This window comes from Palaemon carinicauda, chromosome 10, assembly GCF_036898095.1.
Source record: "Palaemon carinicauda isolate YSFRI2023 chromosome 10, ASM3689809v2, whole genome shotgun sequence".
Lineage (NCBI taxonomy): Eukaryota > Metazoa > Arthropoda > Malacostraca > Decapoda > Palaemonidae > Palaemon > Palaemon carinicauda.
Genome location: NC_090734.1, coordinates 76340682 through 76362387, shown reverse-complemented (window position 1 = coordinate 76362387; position 21706 = coordinate 76340682). Strand labels below are relative to the sequence as shown.

General features: G+C 34.8%; 1 pseudogene; it reads right to left on the bottom strand.

Moving 5' to 3' along the window:
- Positions 1 to 5266: 5266 nt before the first annotated feature.
- The window catches only part of LOC137648652 (C-type mannose receptor 2-like), a 50472-nt pseudogene continuing 34032 nt past the window's right edge, over positions 5267 to 21706 (bottom strand).

The window sequence follows — 21706 nt, the reverse complement described above, 5'->3', positions numbered from 1 at the left end:
AGACAACTTCAATAGGCAAGGATAGTGTATCCGAATTTTTTGGATGCGAGACCCCAATTCACAAGGCAGTCTCTGGAGTCGTGGTGTCTCGTCATTTATCACTTTGAATAATTTTCTTATGAGTAGTAGAGGTAAATAAAATTTTCCAGATGGAAAGTACGTCAGTTGACACTTAATTCATGTGTTACTATCAGTAGTAGTGTCATCTTTTGTTTTAAGATACTTTACTTTAAGGGCTGTTTTTCTGGTCCTATACAGCAAGGGAAACCCTACTCTCTACAGGACCTCCATAGTCATTTTATTATGTTTCGAAAGCATTCAACATTTCACACCGCATATTGCTCGTTTATTGTTAAACTGTCACTATCAAATTACTCACAGAACAAGAAAGTCTTCCGTTTCCTCTTGGAAGACTTAATATCTTCAGAAAGGGGAGTTGGTAATAAATTTGCTTGCCATATGTCCCCGATGTATCTTACAGAATCATCTTCAACATTACCACCTACATCTGATTCCGGGTTATCAAAATTGGGGTACATAAAAACTGTTGCATCATCATCATTGTCGTCATCATGAAATTCAATATCACTGAATAGCATGGACGTTAAACATAATTCAAGTGCAAGATTGGAGTCATTTCATAGTCATGTTGAGCTTGATACAATGAATGAATTGTGAAGGAAACTATCACGTTATGTATTTACTTGGATTAGACCTACCTGAAATACTAGAAACCCATTTGTATTCTCTATAATCCTACAAGAATTACTCTTTTCGCTCATCAGAGACACATCCCTACCAAGTAGATATTTCCCGAGTCTATACTTGAATTGGACAGGGATTGGGTGAACATGACTCCCTGCCATTTATCTGACGAAGCCAAAAACAAGATTCAATACAACCTTCATACCAACGTCTTTGCAACATCTCAAACAGCACTTTTAATGCTTCGCAATGTAATATTATCTCTTCCTGAAATTGGTAGAGACTCGTGTTTTTTTCCCTTTCATTTTCCTTGTTTTTATCATTTCACTCGTCCTATCGAGAATGCCAGTTTGTGCATTAATACTAACTCCAAATGCATCACGTAACAGACGACATCGTAATTTCCACAAGAGTTCACGAAATCGCAACAGTCATTTGTATTTTTCCTAATTATACAAACCTTTGATTGTAGTAGAACTTCAGATAAACATTTGACTGTTTAAAGAGGCCTAACCTTTGTTCCCACTTCTTTTGATCATAGGGTAATTGTAAGTTACTTAAAGAAAAAAACTTTTTAATACTTTGAAAAAAATATCAATTAACCTTTCTTAACATGCTGCAACCTATCACCTTTGTTAACCTTTCCATAGAATAAAAAAGGAAGGGGAACCTTTCTTGTGATTTATTGGCAATGATTTAAACGGACTTTGATATCGTTACAGAAGAAATCCTTCTTTTGAAGCAAACTTTTGTGTAGAGCAAAACTTTATTTATATTCTCATTTATCCCGGAGACATTATAATCATGGATGCTTACATTTCTGTCTCCAAACTATGATCCTCAACTCAATGCCCAGCACCAAATTCCTTAAAAACATCACGATCAATACTCGTATAAATAAAAATAAGTGTTGATAAATAATTAACACATATCTTTAATAGCTTAATCCAACATCCACAATTCACCTATATAAATGAACATTGGCTCTTCTTGTTAGAGGCATACTCTGTCTCTTCTGATTCATTTAAAAAGATTGTCAGCAACCTTGTCTTGATAGTGGTCTCTCTCTCTCTCTCCTCCTCTCTCTCTCTCTCTCTCTCTCTCTCTCTCTCTCTCTCTCTTTCAACGTTCTTATTCTTAATGGATTCTTTTCTTCTATATTGAACCAAGAAACGCCTTTATCGACATAAATACATTTACTAAAGAAATGATGATAAGGTTTATTTTATAACTGGTTTACATTGTGGAACGCCCTTATTAACAAACAGAAATTCACAGGTGGATGACGCAACACACTCAGGCGTTGGCGAAGATACAGAAATGTGACCATTTTCTTTGTCATTAATCGATTTTTCTATGTTAATTACGTTGATTATAAGAACATCAAATTACACCATAGTCATACACCTTCTAGCATATAACTATTACTACTTAAATTATTTGAATCTTTAATGAAAAAGTATATTCTCCATTCAATGAAATTCCATTTGGAACGCTGCCCCAAACTCCTCCCACCAACTTTAACTATGCTCATTATTGTTACTTCTGTCACTTGTACAGGAACATGATTTACCATCCATGTGTTCTGATGAAGAAAGGAAATTTTAAACACTTACATAAGTAAACGCAGGTTGCTTCCGATAGCACGAAAAATTCAGACCATTTTCTGATAATAATATTCATTCCTAATAAGCAAACGATCATTGAGCAATTTACCAACTACCAATTCTCTGGCCCCAACGTGGTCGTCAAATAGTTTACTATATTTGCTGGGACAAGGTACCTCTGATGCCATCTATTGGCCGTAAAGCAAAACTCGTTACGATTTAGGAGAAAGAGCTTGAGGGGGCCTGTGTTATTATGCCTTTCGGGATGTAACAATATCGTTATATTACATAGTTTTTACTAACAATACATTTCATACCATAAAACACTTCAATCATCTTTTGCTTTCAAAATAGGCAATGGAAAATTAGATCAAATAACTCTGTAATTACTTTATTTTCTCAACGATTTCAGTACATGGGGGCATATCTGGTGACCTCCCCCTCCCCCTCAAATGTTATTTGACCAATGATTATTTGCTGGGGAAATATTTCTCTGATTTTTATTGGGAAATTTGTAATTTTCTAAAAATTAACTTGTGGCCAGACAACAAGGAACACCAAGTTCACGTATGTCAGTTTTATAGCAATATTGTGACGAAATAACAACAGAAATGAAGTAATAAAAATCATAATGAGTGGATGAAGGAGATAATTAGCTAAGGCCATCTGTTGGCCATGAAAAGACACAATGTGTAGAGCTCTTTAATCATTACATTCTGGAACCTTCCATGGCGTCATTTTGTTTTGAAAATAGCCAAAAATAGCCTACTTAATTATATGCCAAAAATAGACTACTTAATTATAGCTGAATATACTTTATACCTGCCCACATATTACTACATAAGTATTAATCTATCATCCTTTTCCAATTAGAGAGAATCATTCACAAAAGGGATGAATATTTAGAGGCACATGGAGACCAGGGTTTTGGAATTAGAAATGAAGATGGGGAGTAAATATCAGAGATGACTCAGACTTTTGAATTGGCTTGTATGAACACCTGGTTTCAGAAGCTGGATAAGCATTTGATAATCTATGAAAGTGGGGGAATGGAAAGCCAAATAGTTTACATATTGGTTAGAGAAGCAGACAAGAAAAATGTGATGAACTGTGAAGCGATTTTGGAGGAAGCATGTGTCAAACAACATACAATGGTAGTGTTAGATTTTGAAATAAGATGTAGAAATCCCAAGAAGAAAATTAGGTTAGTGTTGGATTATATCAGATGTCAGCATTAAGCCCGTTTTTTATTTGTGTTGGTCTTGGATGTGTTAAGTGAAGGGATTAGAAATGTAGAGTTGTTTGAGTTGCTATATGCAGGTAATTTGGAGATTACTGCTAAAAATGAGGACGAATTAGAGAGAAGGGTGGTAGAGTGGCAAGAGACTTTGGCAAGGGGTGGGTTGAGGGTGAACATGGATAAAACAGATGTTATGATGATCAGCAAGGAAGGTAGGGACAGGATATCCATACACCAGGATCCAGAGAAGATCCTGCCATACACGAAAGTAGAGGAGCAGTTATAAAACAGGTGGAACAGTTTAGATACTTGGGATCTATTATAAATCAGGAGGAAGAAATGCGAGGCTGAAGTTGAGAATAGGATAAAATCAACATCGGAAAAGTTGGGGAAGGTAGCAGGAGGGTTACTGACAAGCAAATGACAATGAAGATAAAAGTCAAGATTTATAGCACAGATGAAAAGCCAGGTCACTTCCAACCATGCCTTTCATTTGAAGGGGTTAGGGTTCGATCCCAGTATGAGATAGGAATTTGTTTCTATTTGAGCACGATTTTGTGTTGATCTTCATCCATATATATATATATATATATATATATATATATATATATATATATATTCTTAGAAATTGTCAGAGAATAAGCTAAGGAATTCAAGTCAATCACTATATTTCGGCCAATGCGCACTGGTCCTCTTCTCGGTATGAAGGGAGAAAAGTTAACAGAAGCAGTTGACACACGAGTGAAAAGTTGAAATCATAATACTCTAAAAAGAGCTTGGTTGCTTCGAGGATAGATTATCCATATTTAATTTCTTCCAGGTGCGTTCTTGCTTCTATAATCTTGACTGGGTTTGAGGTTGAAGTCTTGACCTATGATGGTTATCTGACCTTCCGTCTTTGCTGGATTATCTTTTTGATGATCGATTCAGAAGGATGTTGTCCGTTACAAGTCTGCTTTCCAATTTCCCTCCAGTAAATTCTTATCATTTGTTTGGTTTATGATAGACGATTCCATAATTTTTCTCCTATACGGAAAGGAACTTTGTAAAGCAAAGATGACTCGCTCCAGTTGATTTGATGCTTTAAGCCTCTAAAATGAACGAAAATTCCCAAATTCTCAAATCCATATCTGCTCTAAGAAGAAAACTGGGTACAATAGTTTGACAACCATAGAGGTATTAACCTACATCAGAGGGCACATGGCTAGAGACAATATCTCTAAATACTTTCTATAGAGCCTTTTGCTATCATCGTTCTAATACAATTAGTTATTTTAGGGTTACTGTATAAGCATAAACACACACACACACACACACACACACATATATATTATATATATATATATATATATATATATATATATATATATATATATATATATATATATATATATATATAACACATACACATATATATATATATATATATATATATATATATATATATATATATATATATATATATATATATATATATATATATATTTGCTATCCTCGTTTTAATACAATTAGTTATTTTAGGGTTACTGTATAAGCATAAACACACACACGCACACACATATATACATATATATATATGTATACATATATATATATATATATATATATATATATATATATATAATATATATATATAAAATACTACAAACTGACATTAAAATGATACTGTAAGCTGAAATATCTGACATTCCAATGGTCAAATAAAACTAATTCATGTGTTACTCAGCAGTTTAATATCCAGAAGCCATTCAGATTATAATTTTATAATATATAAGAGCCATCTCTATAATAATGAGTAAGTATCTGGCTATATATATATATATATATATATATATATATATATAATTCCGGCATAGCAACGTGGCATTGCCAGTCGTATAACTACTCGATATCTCCCTGTCCCTCGGGTGAAAGGAAAGGGAGTAATCATACCCTGGTGAGAGTGGGTGGGTAGGGTTGAATCTGTGTGTGTTACCCCTCTTTTTAGTGTATATTAACTAGTTAGCAGAAATCTGACAGAGTGACGGCAGGCTGGCTTCGGAGCAAACTGTATCCCATAGGGTAGGTGTCTCCATCTGCAACGCTATGTAACCACACTCGAATTGGCCCCCTTTTGGTTGTCCTGGGTACCAGAAGGACGAAGGTGGCTTCACGCCCTTCTCGCTGATCCATTCGCCTTGGTACAGCCCTAACCAAACATCCTCTGGGGGGAAAATTTGATAGTTATCATTATCATTCAGATGATGAATTTGCTTGAGTAGAAATGTTATAAACCTCACTTGGATTATTTATCAATGCATTATTATTATTATTATTATTATTATTATTATTATTATTATTATTATTATTATTATGATTATTATTATTATCATTATGTTGGTGTTGTAATGGGTGTTACTCTGCGGTTATCTGTGCTTATTGTTTATTCGTTAAGTCGTTATTTTTCAGTGGTCACGTGAATGAAGCTTATTAGAATTATTATATAACCGGATCAATAAGATAGTTCAGATGACAAGCCTTTTAAGGAATGATTAGTGACCAACGTCCAAGTTTCAGTTTTTCGTATCTTTAATAATAAGGGAGTTATTTGATCCGAAAATTGAGGTCATCGTGCGGGTATCAGGTTACCGATTGCGGACCACAAATTTAAGGTTACTTACACAGGGTTAAGGAACTAATAAAGAATTGATTTCAAAAGGTAAGTTACAAAGAGAAGCATCATTGGGTTAAACAGAATTTAGCATCAAGCTGATTCACTGTTCAAATACTCATAACATATTCTAAAAGGCAAACTATATGTAACTAGAGGGGCACTTGGTAGAGCGCAGATCTCCGCCGTGGTGGCTTATCTTTCGACCTCTTGCTCAACCTTGAATTTGACCTTTGACCTTTGATTTTCATTCACTCAAATATGAACTTACGGCTGATTACGTGAGTTTGACATTTTGCTTGACCGTGACATTGACCTTTGATCTTGACCCTCCAACATTTGATAATTTCCAGCTTTTTACAAAGCAGTCAGTCCTTGCAAGTTTCATTACTCTACCATTAAAATTGTGGTCATGAAACTGTTTACAAGCAAACACACACACAAACACATAAACAGGGGCGAAAACATAACCTCCTTCCAACTTCGTTGGCGGAAGTAACTACACGTTTTTTGTATATATATTTGAAGTTCTTTGAAATTTTTATTTTCAAGAGTAAACAGTCTAGTCATTTTTTTCAAATATAAAACGAAATACCCCAAATCATTTCCTTTAAATAGATTAATAAGGAGACCTTTAAAACCTATCTTAGATGATTTCCAGTCATTAAAAAAAGGGCAATTGTAATGCACAAAAATGCCACTTCTTATGCTGATAACTAGTATATTATCTAAGAAAAAAGTGGCATTTGTTTCACTTCCAGTTCTTACATTATTTCTTATTGTATTTTAGAGAATCCTTTCCAATGGCGAACAATTTGTTTTGCTCACCCATCCTGTAAGTGTTGCTGATTTATTCAAATAATATTTTTAACAGACAAATTAGAGCTAAAAAATCCGTTGTTTCACAATATTACATATTATTCATATATGCATATATATATATATATATGTATATATATATATATATATATATATATATATATATATATATATATATATATATATATATATATATATATATATATATATATATATATATATATATAAATGAAAATACAGATACAGGTATATATATATATATATATACATATATATATATATATATATATATGTGTGTGTGTGTGTGTGTGTGGGTGGGTGTACGTATGTGCGTGTTTATGTATGGACAGTATACATAAACCATTGTAAACAATTATGCGGGCCTTAGTTGTAATTTGTTAAGCAAAGCTCTGCACAACTTACGGTAGAGTCCAGTCACATGCTGGAAAATTCCACTAAAGTGGGTCTTGAGCTGCTGAAGGTGTTCCTCAGTCGTCAGTCCAGAGAGGAGGCGACCCCCGAGTCTGACGCAGTTGTCTCTTGCCCGAGTCCAGGTCATCTTCTGTGTAATGGGTCTCACGCAGCCCAAGCCTTCGATAGTCTGCCATGGGGGTGCACAGGAAGACCCTGTCGTAAATTGGAGGTTATGAATATCAGCTTGGAAATGTTCATTATTATTATTATTATTATTATTATTATTATTATTATTATTATTATTATTATTATTATTATTATTATTATTATTATTATAGTTATAGTTATAGTTATAGTTATAGTTATAGTTATAGTTATAGTTGTATTGGAGTCAAATGGCACTCGAAAGCCAATGTTTGTGAAAAGTGCTTATGTTGCATTTAGTTCGCCAAAACAGTCCCCAAACGATGAAAACATATTGAGTGACTCACGCAACAGAGATGCACGCCTGGTTCGCCGCCTGCAAAGAAGCAGGAAACGACACAAAGCAATGTATGACGTGATCATTACTCAGAAGAGGGGACCAGTGAAAAACAAGAACAGCCACATGACGTGACGTAATTACAACGCCCTTGTTCTGGGCTACTTAAGCCGATGGTAGGATAGAAGAGGTGCGCTCTTTCCTGAAATAAACCGCGATAGTCAGTCGGTTGTCCCTTCTGTCCCGTCCTGGGGCGAGGCCCCACACCAAGTGCCGAGTTGGCAGGCACTTACATAACGTCAAGTTATTCCAGAGGAAATTTTTCTAAGTGTCCAAATCAGGACGACAATGGGACCAAGTTCCCTTTCTGCCAACAATTTTACCTTTCAACCGGGAGATATCAGATTATCTATGATGAAGGAGAAATTACCAAGAAGAGTGTCGATGAGTGGACACAAAGAACAAACAATCCCCTAATCGCCCACATCGAATTCATGGATTTCGCATCCCGAATGCTGAAGTGTGTAGCAGAAGTCTACAGTTGCAGCCTCCAATCTTCAAGAGTTTTTATTGTTCCAGTCTGTGTTTAAACTAATTATTCAACGTAGAAGGTTACTGTAAAATTGTTGTTCACTAAGTTCACTAGTAATGTTAAGGAACTAAACGGCATTTTACCTGCACCCACTCTCTTGAGGGTCTAAATATAAATAATCATTTGCACTGATGTGAATAATTGATTACTTTTATTAATTAAAAATAATATTGAAGTGATGCTTAATAAGGAAATAGATTTTGCCCCATAATGCATCACACCATCTTTAAGGCAAATTTTATTAAAGACAATGGCTGCCTCAGTAGTATTGATTTTATATTCTATCTTCTCTGATTATCTCCTTCTCTGAATTACTACATTCCGCCAGTAATTGGGAAAAAAATCATCCTTCAATAATGGATAAAAAAAGATTCAGGATAAGTCGCGAATCGAGGCTTTAATGCAAAGTTTACAAGTCAGGTAAAACAAAAAACAGTAAGCAGCTACTACTAAGACAGCCATTGTCTTTAACAAAACTATTATTATTATTATATTATTATTATTATTATTATTATTATTATTATTATTATTATTATCTAAGTTACAACCCTAGCTGGAAAAGCAGGATGCTTCAAGCCCCAGGACTTCAACAGTGAAAATAGCCCAATGAGGAAAAACCAGGAAATAAACAAACTACAAGAGAAGCCATGAAAAATTAAAATAAAATATTTTAGGAACAGTAACAACATTAAGATAGATCTTTAATATGTATACTATAAAAGCTTAAAATAAACACGAGGAAGATAAATACGATAGAATAGAGTGCCCATGTATACCCTCAAGCAAGAGAACTCTACTTCAAAACAATGGGTAAACAAAGAGAAGATACATCATGAACATTTCCTACTGTCTGTATGATCTTAAAAGAAGGTATATTCGCTAATAAGACTGACTGCATATTGATGTTAGAATATATAAATTGACTGAAATATACATAATGATATATCTATATTAAAGCATGTGTCTGCATTTTGAATTCGTCGGTTACAGATTAATCTTACATTATTGAAATGTAAGTATTTACTTATGCAATCAATCTTACATCAAATTAAACATTCACGAAGTGCAAGAACTAATGGAAGCTTCATCAGAGACTGAAAAAGGTTCAAGTTACACAGTTCTTATATTTCATGAGCTTTGCGAAAGACAAAAGAATATATACAGTATGTTTCTCTCTTATTCTATATTCTTAAGTTTTTGTTCAATATACTGTATATACATATATATATATATATATATATATATATATATATATATATATATATATATATATATATATGTGTGTGTGTGTGTGTGTGTGTGTTTATTGTGTATCCGCACACACACACACACACACACACACATATATATATATATATATATATATATATATATATATATATATATATATGTATATATATACATATACATATATATATATATATATATATATATATATATATATATATATAGTGTGTGTGTGTGCATATATATACGAGCATTCATAAAAATACAGATATACATATAGATAGATAAATATATATATATATATATATATAGAGAGAGAGAGAGAGAGAGAGAGAGAGAGAGAGAGAGAGATTCGACATTATACCGTTCATCCTAAGAGTTTCCTTGTTATAATCATATACTAAAATGGCGCTATAAAAAGCATCTCTCTCTCTCTCTCTCTCTCTCTCTCTCTCTCTCTCTCTCTCTCTCTCTCTCTCTTCTATGCATTCATTTTACAATTGTTCCCCGTGCTATAGAGCATAGACTCTGAACTTGAAGTCACAAAAAATAAAGCTGAAGTTATTTATTATAATGACCCAACAATACATAGAAAATCTAATTGAAAATTGTGGCCTTACCAGCAATACTATTTGGGACGGAATGTTGTCTTGTTACAATAAAAAAAAATAGAGATAAAAAAAGTGAGGTTAAAAGACCGCAGCATCTACAGATTGGAGCAGGTAGGAAATTTAATAGGTCACCAACGTATACAGTAGGGTTACTCTTCGGGTTGACAGGAATTTCGGAAATGGGGATTAGAGTAGCAGGAGGAAAAGTCAGGTTCGTGTAAGGGAGAGAGGAGTAAATAAATGAGAGAAGTAAGTAATAGATGGCTGAAAGAGGGCAAGAGATATAGAAGACATGGATATCAGTGACAGAACCTTTCGGAAAAATTAGGAGATTAAGGCTAGGATTAGAGAAGTAGACACTAGAAGATGGAGTTAAGACTAAGATAAAAGAAGAAAAGCACTTCAGATTTATATGCACACAAGAAAGGACATGCGGGGGAAGAAACGTTTCATGATAAGAAGCCAGAAAGACTTATAATGTACAGGGCTAGAACAAACTGTAAAATTAAATGAAAGGAAAAGATATCAAGGAGCAAGTGTAGTATTAGCTGTAAGGAACGGAAACGGAAGACGATAAGTAGAAAATAATTGAAATTGTCTTATTTTCGAAGAGAAAAAAATATAAATTATATATCAAATGTGGAAAAGGGGGAAATGAAACTCCAAGAATTGGATTAAATAAGAAAGTATTAAGGTGCCGATGATAAGGCATGACATCCCTCTGCTCAACACCTGACCCTGAACATCTTTTGAATCGTAACCAAATATAATTGTTAATAAAGGAAAGGAAAAGAAAGAAAAGGCGATTACAGTAGAGCAAAAGTGAAGATCAGACCAGTATTGTATAGTTAAGGAGTATAAATATATTGGAGATGGTATACAGAAAAAGGAAACAAAGATAGGAGGAAATAAGAATAGTCGAAGGGTTGCATACATAGTCCAAGAAATACTAGAGTATAGAAACGGGAGGACAATAAGAAAAATAAGTATGAATGAAAATATTTGAAGCAGTGGTTGTGCCACTGACATTTGCAAATGTAGATACTTGAATTGAAAGATGAAATAAAGAATGAAAGATCTAGAAAGTATACAATATAGAATATTAAAAAATGTGTATAAACGGCCATCAAGTAATCCATACATGGGCACCATAGAAGAAACTGGAATATGGCTAGTGTCCTGTAAAATAAACTATAAGAAAACAACGTTATTCCCTCACATAATACATTGATGAAAACATATTAGTCAGGAACATAAGTGAAGAATAAGAGCAGGACCTATATGGAAAGTGATGGGGAAGCAGCATTGAAGAAATTTGTTATAAACATAAAATTAAAAAAAAGAATAAAAAAGAGGTTGGGGAAAATGGCACTGAAAAAGAAAGAATTGAGAGAAAAATTATGGCAAATGTAGAAGAATTATATATATAAAAAAAAAGGGAATGACAGATAGTTTCATATTAGAGAAATGTATGTGGACAAATAAATCAGTCATGAAAACTAGATTAGATATGCTTGACATAAAAGCAATTTTCAGAGGAAACTACGTAGATGACATTTGTAACCTTTTTCAAAGAGATAACAAGGAACATTTATTGATAATGCCCAGAATTAAAGAAAGTAAGAGCACAGGACATAAGAAAGGATATTTTGAAAATCCCGCACAAGGACTGGAGAATACATAAGACAGATCATGAAGTATAAAAGACCACGATAGGTTGTAAAAGCTGATACATCTCAACTTTTAATTTCATTTCTATCTTAAAATTTAATGACTTTGCATTCATCTCATAGTTGATAGAGCCAACAAACACATTTTGCGGAATTTCAAAGGCCGCTCATGAATAGCAGAGACAACGGATAGTGATAGTGCCCTAGCATGCAGGACAATGCCCTAGAGACTGACCATATATATACATACGATCAACGCCCATGCCCCATCTTTATCCAAGCTAGGACCAGGGAGGGCTAAGCAATGGCTGATGATGAGTCAGCAGGTAGACCTATAGGCTCCCCCAAAGCCCCCAACTTTAGCTCACAAGGATGGTGAGGTTGCAGCCATTAAAGGAACTAACGAGTGTGAACAGGACTCGAACCTCAGGTTGGTGATCATCAATCAAAGACGTTACCATATAGGCCACCAGAGGACGATCAGGAATTATATCAAATAAGTCTTCGACCATCATCCAATAATTGTTTGAAATCTGTAGTGCTTGGCCTTACCACCAACGGCAGTACAAAAGACTTATTCTGATTTTATATTCTGCCTTCCTGGTGTGCAGATATTAGTAAGCAGGAAGATTAGTCAATAATGCGTGAAACTCTCTCTCTCTCTCTCTCTCTCTCTCTCTCTCTCTCTCTCTCTCTCTCTCTCTCTCTCTCTCTTCCACCAGGTTGTTGATCCGACACTGCTGATAAATCACATGTTACTCCTCTCGAATTTACAATACAAACTCTGCTATTAGCATTTTCTCGTTTTAGTTTTATCCTTATATATATATATATATATATATATATATATATATATATATATCCCATGTTATGAATTTAGTACTTTAAAAAAAATTTCTAGATGTCAAAGAACAACTCCTCTGTTGGGACTATGGAGTATAAAATATGTCAATACTATTCACACTCCTACCCTTGAGATATACCTTATTTGCCTCTTTAAAATTAATTGGTCCTTTTTTATCAATCTTCTTTCATTCTCTCTTATTCTTGTCTTTTCATCCTGTTATTTCCTTATCTCTTTTTTTTTAAATATATTCCCTGCCTATTCCGTAAATCAGTATTAGACTGAACTTACCAGAAGAAACAGGAGGGACTCTTATGTCTACGTCGAAATCGTATCCCGAGTGACAAAAAGATGGCAAAGCGGAGTTGGGACACATGGTCTCCCAGAGACTAGGTGTGTTCATCTGTAAGGAGACATATCCACACTTGTAGGGACCACCTTGTGGCTGGCCCGGGTACCAGAACTCCTGTGGAACTAGTGATGAACTGCTTCCCTCCAGCCACTGGCTTTCGTATAGCCCTAACCAAACGTCATCTGTTGAAAACATTAGCAATAAAACATTAATCATTATAATATAAGATTGATACTAGCTATAGTATTGATCACTAATTACAGGCAAAGAATATTTCTGTAATATTTCATATCAACAAGAATAATGAAACATTACTCTGTTATAAATCAGACAAAGCACCCATTATAAATATACATTATACATCACTGTAAGAGTGTAATAACGTCATATAGCTTTCGAAAAAGAAAACGAGACATACGGTATTCATTCTTGAAGTCAAATAATCCTTCGAAACCTGACTTGAGAGTTGCAACTGTGGTACAGTGGTTATTCCCTGCAGAAGTCGTGAGCCAATCCGGCGGCAGTTATCTCTGGCTTCAGACCACGATAGTCTTTCGGTGACAGCCGTGACACATCCCAGGCCTGGTACTCTTCGTGCTAGGGAGGGACAGGTTGGATCTGAGAGTTGGTGATAAGATCAATTATAGATATCTGATCATTTGAGACCTGTGAATGTTCGGTAACAAAGTCAGGAGATGACAATATGTACATTTGGTTCTGTGAGAACATGAAATAGTGGACGGTAAATAGAAGATTCTGGTTGTTATCTGTTTTGTAACTACCAATAATTCTAGGATGCAAAATATTGTAACAGACCTTTGCAACATTTTTTATGTGTGTTGAAGGGTACAATGATTAAACAAAATTAAACGTTTCCAAATAAATGGAAAACAAAGATTTATGAAACCTTGAGGGACACTAAATAGAAAATAATTTTCAATATACCTAAACTCCCCCACCTTTAAGATTTTCCCAATCATTCCAATGTTTTCGCCAACAATTATATAATCTTCATAACCAATATTCGGTTAGTTCAATATTATCACCCAAAACGTGTATTAACATTTACATACTGATTCAAAGACCCCGCGAGTAGAACCCCGCCTGAACCCTCCCTTTTTAAACCTATGCCAACGATACAGGCAGAGAGTCACCAAGAGTAACAAGATTTGTCTATTACTTCACTTTTTTCAAAATTCCGTTATATTAATACACAGTCATTAATAATAAGAAGTTAATTTGAATAAAGAAAAAAGAAAGTATTCTTTAGCATTGAAAGCTACGAGTTTGCTTTATAAGAAAGTCATATGTAACGTTCTTGAAGTGGCACTTATTTACGAGGTTTTACAAGTTGTTTCAGAATCTAGAGAAGCAATGAATTATTTTTTATTTTTCTCCAATAAACGTTTCTGCATTTACCTAGCTTGCCGTGAGTAAGGGAACAATTATTAGGATATGGAATAATTATTGATGTTCCTGTGTGTGTGTGTGTGTGTGTGTTCGTTTGATGACATGTCTTTCTGAATGCAATGCACATGTTTTATATCATCAGTATTACTTCATATAAATGCTGATTCAATGTAAAACACAACCAGTAAAAGACTGTCAAATGCAAGTCATTTTTTTTAGGTTTTAAAGTATTTTTACTTTGAGTTTATACATGACCTTAAATTAATAAAATAAATTATTATTCTTATATTATAAAAACCAGCACTGGATTTTGTATATTTGTGATATACATTGTTGATTGCAAGATATGAGAAAGAGCAAGAGAAGGCATATGAATTAGCCTGAACCAAGCAAAACAGGCAGAGGAGAAAGACAAGAAACTGCTATGAAAACATGAGAGTAAACTGTTATGTTCATCTAAGACATTTGAACAACATTTTTTCTGCATGAAGTAAAATCAGCACTTTATCTTTTATATTAATAATGGCAAATGTGATATTTATTAGCTATTTCATATGCCAGAATATATAAAATTGTTACAAGGCATATACAAACCTTTAATCTTATAGAATAGGGACTATTTTTAGAGTTCGATCGGCGGTTGAAATCGTTAATAACATAGAAATTGGTTTTAATTTCGAGAAGTTAGATTTGTGATATATTCCTAAAAAGTTTTTTCTCTTTCAATTTTTTCAGGATAAGGCTTTGAGGATAAGTATTGCTTAATTTTTCGTAGAAACTGGGATTTAATCAAAGGGGTGCAATCAGGCAATTCTTTATTTTCATAATTTTTTTTGGGGGGGGGATAATTAGAATGAATGAAATATACTTTTGACCAAATATCTCTCTCTCTCTCTCTCTCTCTCTCTCTCTCTCTCTCTCTCTCTCTCTCTCTCTCTCTCATAATCGGGGTCAATGACCTTAGATGTCAGGATGACATAGAACCTCAAATCAATCAATCTCTCTTATAAATATAGGTTTATATATGTTTCTCCATCTTTCAATATATCAATTGTTTGGCCATCTTGTGCTCCTTTGCCTCTCTTCGTGTCTTTTAATGCTTTATTTACTTCTCTTACTGTTAATTTTGGTACCAGGCTAGGTGTTTCATTATTTCTATTCGCAAAGTCATTTCCTATATTATTTTTGTATAGCATTGTATAGAAATCCTCTGCAATTTTTATCACGCCATCTCTATTGCTCATATATTCATTTTCATCCTTTAAAGCAAACATCTGTTAGCAACCTGTTTCAAGTCTTGTTTTCATCAATTTCTTACTTCTTCATTTCTTTGGTGTTTCCTCATTTTTCGTCTGGCTGTGTTTACGAAGATCGTGAGTATTTAGTTTGCTTATTGTTTTGGATAGTTCTGCTTATACTATAAAATCCATTCCGGATTTTACCATCATTTCCAATCTCATCTTTTTTTTTCAGATGGTTTTCCTTGATCTTGTTTAGGAACTTTTCTACCTATCTCTTGTGCTGATTCCAATACAATTTTTGTTAGATTAAAGTTCATTTCTTCTTTACTTGCTTCCATTTCATCATGTGGCTGGAAGTACTTATTTTATATTGCTAATCAAACTCGTCAGATTTTCCTCTTATTACAGGAGTGTTTATTTCCTTTCTTAAAATTAGCTTTTCTCTTTCTTTCCTTATATCTAAATAAATTTTTCTACTCACCATTATATGACCGTTTGACTTCAACTTGTTTAACACTTACATTTTTAACTAAATTGACTTTTTCACTGAGAATAATCATCATCATTTCCTCCGACGCCTATTGACGCAAAAAGCCTCGGTTACATTTCGCCAGTCATCTCTCTCTCTTGAGCTTTTAAATAAATACTTTGCCATTCATCATCTCCTACTCCACGCTTCATAGTCCTTAGCCATGTAGGCCTGGGTCTATTTAATTCTTAGTTTCTCCATTTGGGCTTCTCCATATCCATTTTCTATGTTCTTTCTATAAAAGGTGTTTATGATTTTAAGATTGTATCTTTTAGCAAATTCTACAAACGTCTCCTCTGTCATTCCTTGTGTCTAATCCAAATTTACCTACTGCTGATTCTCCTCTCTTCTTTCGACCTACTTTAGCATTGAAATCACCCAAAACAAATGTAAATTGGATCTTATGTTTTCTTCATAGAAATCTCCATATCTTCATAGAAAGTTTCTATTTCTTCTTCTGTATGGGATGTTGTTGATGCAAGCGTTTGAATGATCTTTAGTTTATACTTCTTGTTTAGTTTGATAATTTGTGGGAAAGTTAATGTAACTGGCATTTAAGTGAAAGAATAGGTTTCAATTCTCGAATATGCTTTCAACTTGTGTCTAAAATGGTCTGAATTACCAGCAAACAACATTACCGACCACACCATAGAAAAAAAAGTACTTTCCCCACTTGGATTTCATTGTCAAACGTGCAGCTGATGCCAGCTTTGAGCAAACATTCATACTAAATTCTGTAGATTGTTATTAAGGATAGAATCATAAATCAGTATTTCATGTGATGTATTAAAGTGACAAATGGTATGAGAGGATAAATGTCATCTTTCAGGCAGATTATAACTAGCCTCTATTTACTTTATATTCAAGGTTTTCGTTCTATACTTATTTCATGCTCTTTTAACTAATAACCTGAGCTTAGTCTTGATTTTTATAGTAGAAGATTGTTCTTGTGCAGCTATTATCATAATTTGCCTTTAGGTGAACTTTGCTTATTAACCATGTGACACAATACTTTAAAACGTCAGCTTTTGACGATAGAAAGAATAGCTACAGAAGCAACAACAACAACAACAGATCGATGTTTATGTCTCTCCATGTTAGCCCCCCCCCCCCCCCCCTGTTAACTGCTTCTGTTGTTCCAACTTGCTGTATATTTTTGCAAATATATTGAGTTGAATTTGTTGTAATCTGTCTTCTAATATATTGCCTTACTGAAGCCTTAAAGTGCTGTAAATCTTCATCCGCGTATCAGGTAATAAATTTATGAAGGGTTATTGACCTTCGGGAATTTTAAACCCACACTACTTACCTTCGTAATCTGTTGCTATTATCCTTTAAATAAAGTATTGATCCTAAATTGTTTATGCACCATTTTACCCAAAGACATCCTTATCCTCTATACTACTTATAGTGATAATTATCCTTTTCCAGGAGAGGCACTTCACTGGTCTCCGTGGAAAATGTTCCGAAAACATTTAATTTTCTTGTTTTAAATACTATTCAACTCTATTTACTTACCATCAGGTATGACATCTACCGGACAGCATATTCTCAAATTCCCAGTCCTGCAGGAGTGAAAGAAAAAGAAAATATTACATCCTACGAGAACATGCACGTCTCTCTCTTAATTCATAATGCTGATCAAATAATTGTGCTATTTCGTGAAGAAGAATTTTTAGATTGTTCTAACACAAGTCTTTTATCTTTTATTTCAATTATTTACTTGAATGCAAGTAGTTTCACTATATTTAATTATAATAAAATATGGTTATAATGACACATTCAGTTAGAATTGTAACTTAGCAAAGCATTGAACAAAACTTAATATTAAATCTTACGGGTCATTTCCACAGCCACCGTACACTCGCACGAACTCAGCAATCGACAATGTTTTCAACTCTCTCTCTAACCGTTTGCAGTTTGCAATCAATTCACAGTTTCCTTTCGAAACCCTTTCAGTTGAGCAGGATTCTGTAAGAATGAGGGAGAAGAAGATATAAAAGTTACAGATCAATATAATATAGTAATATCGTAAGTAAGGTATCGTGCCCTCAGTACATAAAGTATTTATAGATTTACTATTTGTACATCGATATCCCAGACTCCTCTCTATGTCATGGATTTCAGCGCGCACACACATTTTATATATTCATCAGATTTTAATTATTTTTTTCTAACCAGTTCTTTTGGGGCCAAAAATGTAATAAAGTAAATTACAGTAATAAACAAAAATACAGAAATTCAGTTCAATAGTAATAACACCATGTTTATAGTTTGTTTAGCTTGTCAGGAAGAAAATGTGTAGTGTGCCGTAGGTGACACAGAGAATCACATATCTGTGGAAAACGAAACTGGGGAAGGAGAGTAGCTAGCTTCCCCAGTGGATTTTGTACAAGACATTCTATTAGCTGGTATAGGAGACACGATCAATCAATGCTTGCTGATCAGTATCCTAGCTGCTGATTGGCTGTCGGACCACAGCATCCCTCTCAAGCAAACTACAGCAATCAGCATCCCACATTGTCCAGTTTGCTTTTGTGCATATGTAAATGACATCGATCTGCATTTTCCTCTGTTCTATGTAGTATTTTTGGGGGCGCATTTTTGCCTAAAATTGTGAATTGCTTCTAAACCCTATAATGCAAGCCAGATATTCTGTACCTTCTAGGGCTTCTGGAAGTGAACCCAAGCATCAGAGGAAGATATCTGCTTATTCTATTGTAAAGGTTTAAAGGTCGCTCATAAATGGCGGAGGCAATGGACAGTGACATTGCCCTAGCAACCAGGACAATGCCCTAGAGACTGACCATATATTATATGATCAGCGCCCAGGCCTCCTCTCCACCCAAGCTAGGACCAGGGAGGGCGAGGCACTGGCTGCTGATGACTCGACAGATAGACCTTTAAGCTCCCCCAAACCCCCCAACCTAAGCTAACAAGGATGGTAAGGTTTTTCCTTACCTTATTCTCATTCTATGTTTGGGATCCCCCAGGTCCCTCAGAGTGAGGCACCTCGTATATCCACCAGAGAGTTGCTGATGCATCTTCCGGTATATTTTGCATCTTCCAGTCTTGGATGGCACTAACGAGTCTGAGCGGGATTCAAACCCCCGACTGGCAAACAACAGGCAGAGACGTTACCAATCAGGAGTATATGAAATTCCTTGACATGCTTAAGAAGGGATAAGCTATGCAGACATAAGCTGCCATTACTGCATGAATTAATCTACTTTTTGCGACATCCAGAAGGACAATAAATCATAAGGATGATGGCAAATGTCATGTTTAACAAGACAGTGAAAAGGTAACTTCCCCTGACAATGACAACTTAAGGATGGAGTCACCATTAACCTTTTGGATAAGTTGTTATAGGAAGAAGAGCATTGCACTGGCTACCTATACCATACGTGAGAAGGCCAGACAGCTCCACGGCAAGTTTATGGATGATGGTGAAGATGACCCAGAAGCAGGCTCATCTAAAGCATCTCCCACCAAACCAACCGAATTTAACACCAACAAGGACTTATTTGATAAATTTCAAAGGAGGCTCAAATTTAAGAGTGTGGCCCTGCATGGAGAAGCTTCCTGTGCTGGCAAACCAGTTATTGATGAGTACGTGAAGGAGACGTTCCAGATCATCCACAAGGAAGGGAGCTATTCGGGTGGATTGTTTTTTAGTATGGATGAGACTGGCTCTTTTTTTAAATCTATACAATCGAAGGCTTTCATTATGAAGGAGGTCAAAGCCTTTTGATTCAAAGTCTACAAAGATTACTTCACATTTTTAATGTGTGGAAATGATGCATCCTTTATGATATAGCCAGCATTTATTTATAAGTCCAAAAACTCAAGGACCCTCAAAAAAAATATTAGACCATGCACAGGAGGCACAACTAAAAGGCATGAATAACAAAGCACTAACACAGGATTGGTTTTACCAGTGTTTCATCCCCAAGGTCAAGCGTTATTTTGCCAAATAACGCCTCGAGTTTAATGTGCCTCTCCTAATGGACAATACTAGTATCCACACAATTGACCTGTATTATTGTGGAGGATTTGTTTTTTGTTTTATTTTATTTTTGGTTTTGCCAAATCCTGAGAGAGAGAGAGAGAGAGAGAGAGAGAGAGAGAGAGAGAGAGAGAGAGAGAGAGAGAGAGAGAGAGAGAGATATTGTGTTAGCGAGCGAAAGTAGTTAGGTTAACGATCGTTTGTGGTGAGAAAGACTGTTGGTACAAATGAGATTGTTTGTTTACATTTTTTAGTTAGGTTACGACAGTGGTGAATGTTTCGGAGCGAATGCTTTTTTTATTTGACTGCAGCATAAGGCAGTTGTGTGAGAGCTGGATTATATTTATATTTTTTCTGACCAGCGTGGAAGTGTTGATTCATTTAAAAAGTAAGTACAGTTTTGTTTATCTTTGCTTGTCGTGTTTGTGAGTGATAGGAACAATTTATTATTTATCTTTGATTATAGTGCGATAGTTCAGTTAGCTAGAAGTGTTCGTAAGTGTTTTTCTTTTTTATTTTTTGGCAGGCCGTGATTCCTCCTTTGGAGTGACTAAATTTTTTGAAAGTGGATTACTGTTGATGACCTGGCCTGGAACTGATCATATTTAGACTGCTTTTTTGGATTAACGATTGTCGATGACCTGGCCTGTTTATAAAGATTGTGTATGATGATGACGATGATAATGATGACGACGATGATGATGATGATGACCACTAATTGACTGTTCAGTTCAGTTGACGAACTGCATATAGTTCCGTTTGCCATAAAAGACAGTTTGGCTTTGTGTTGAGGACAATGTCGATGTCCCGTAAAATATAATATACATTTTGGTTGTGGTCGAGTTTAGTTTTAAGTTTGTTAGGGTTTTTTTTCATTTGAATGGTGTTACGTTTTTTGGTATACTTATTAAGTTAAAGATTAATTTTAAGTCTAATTATTTTGGTTGTGGATGTTAAGTGTTTAATTGATTGTGGAAGGGTTTTTTGTATTAATTATTTTAGTTTGTAAGAAATATAGCATTAAGGTCATGTTTTGCTTTCATTTTCCTTCTGTCCAAGAGGCCAGTTGATAACGTAAGGGGAAAGTTTGTTTTGTGGAGATAATTGTCTGTTAGAGTGATCAAGGGTGTGGGGGGTTGTGTTTTGTTGACATCCCGCCACATTATGAGGGTGTATAGGTAATATTCTTAACCCCCCCCCCCCCCCCCCCCCCAACATGACATCGCTGTCTCAGCCCACGTATCAAGCTGTTATTCACGCTTTCAAGATATTTCCTACACAAAACTCCATGCAACATCCAGTCGA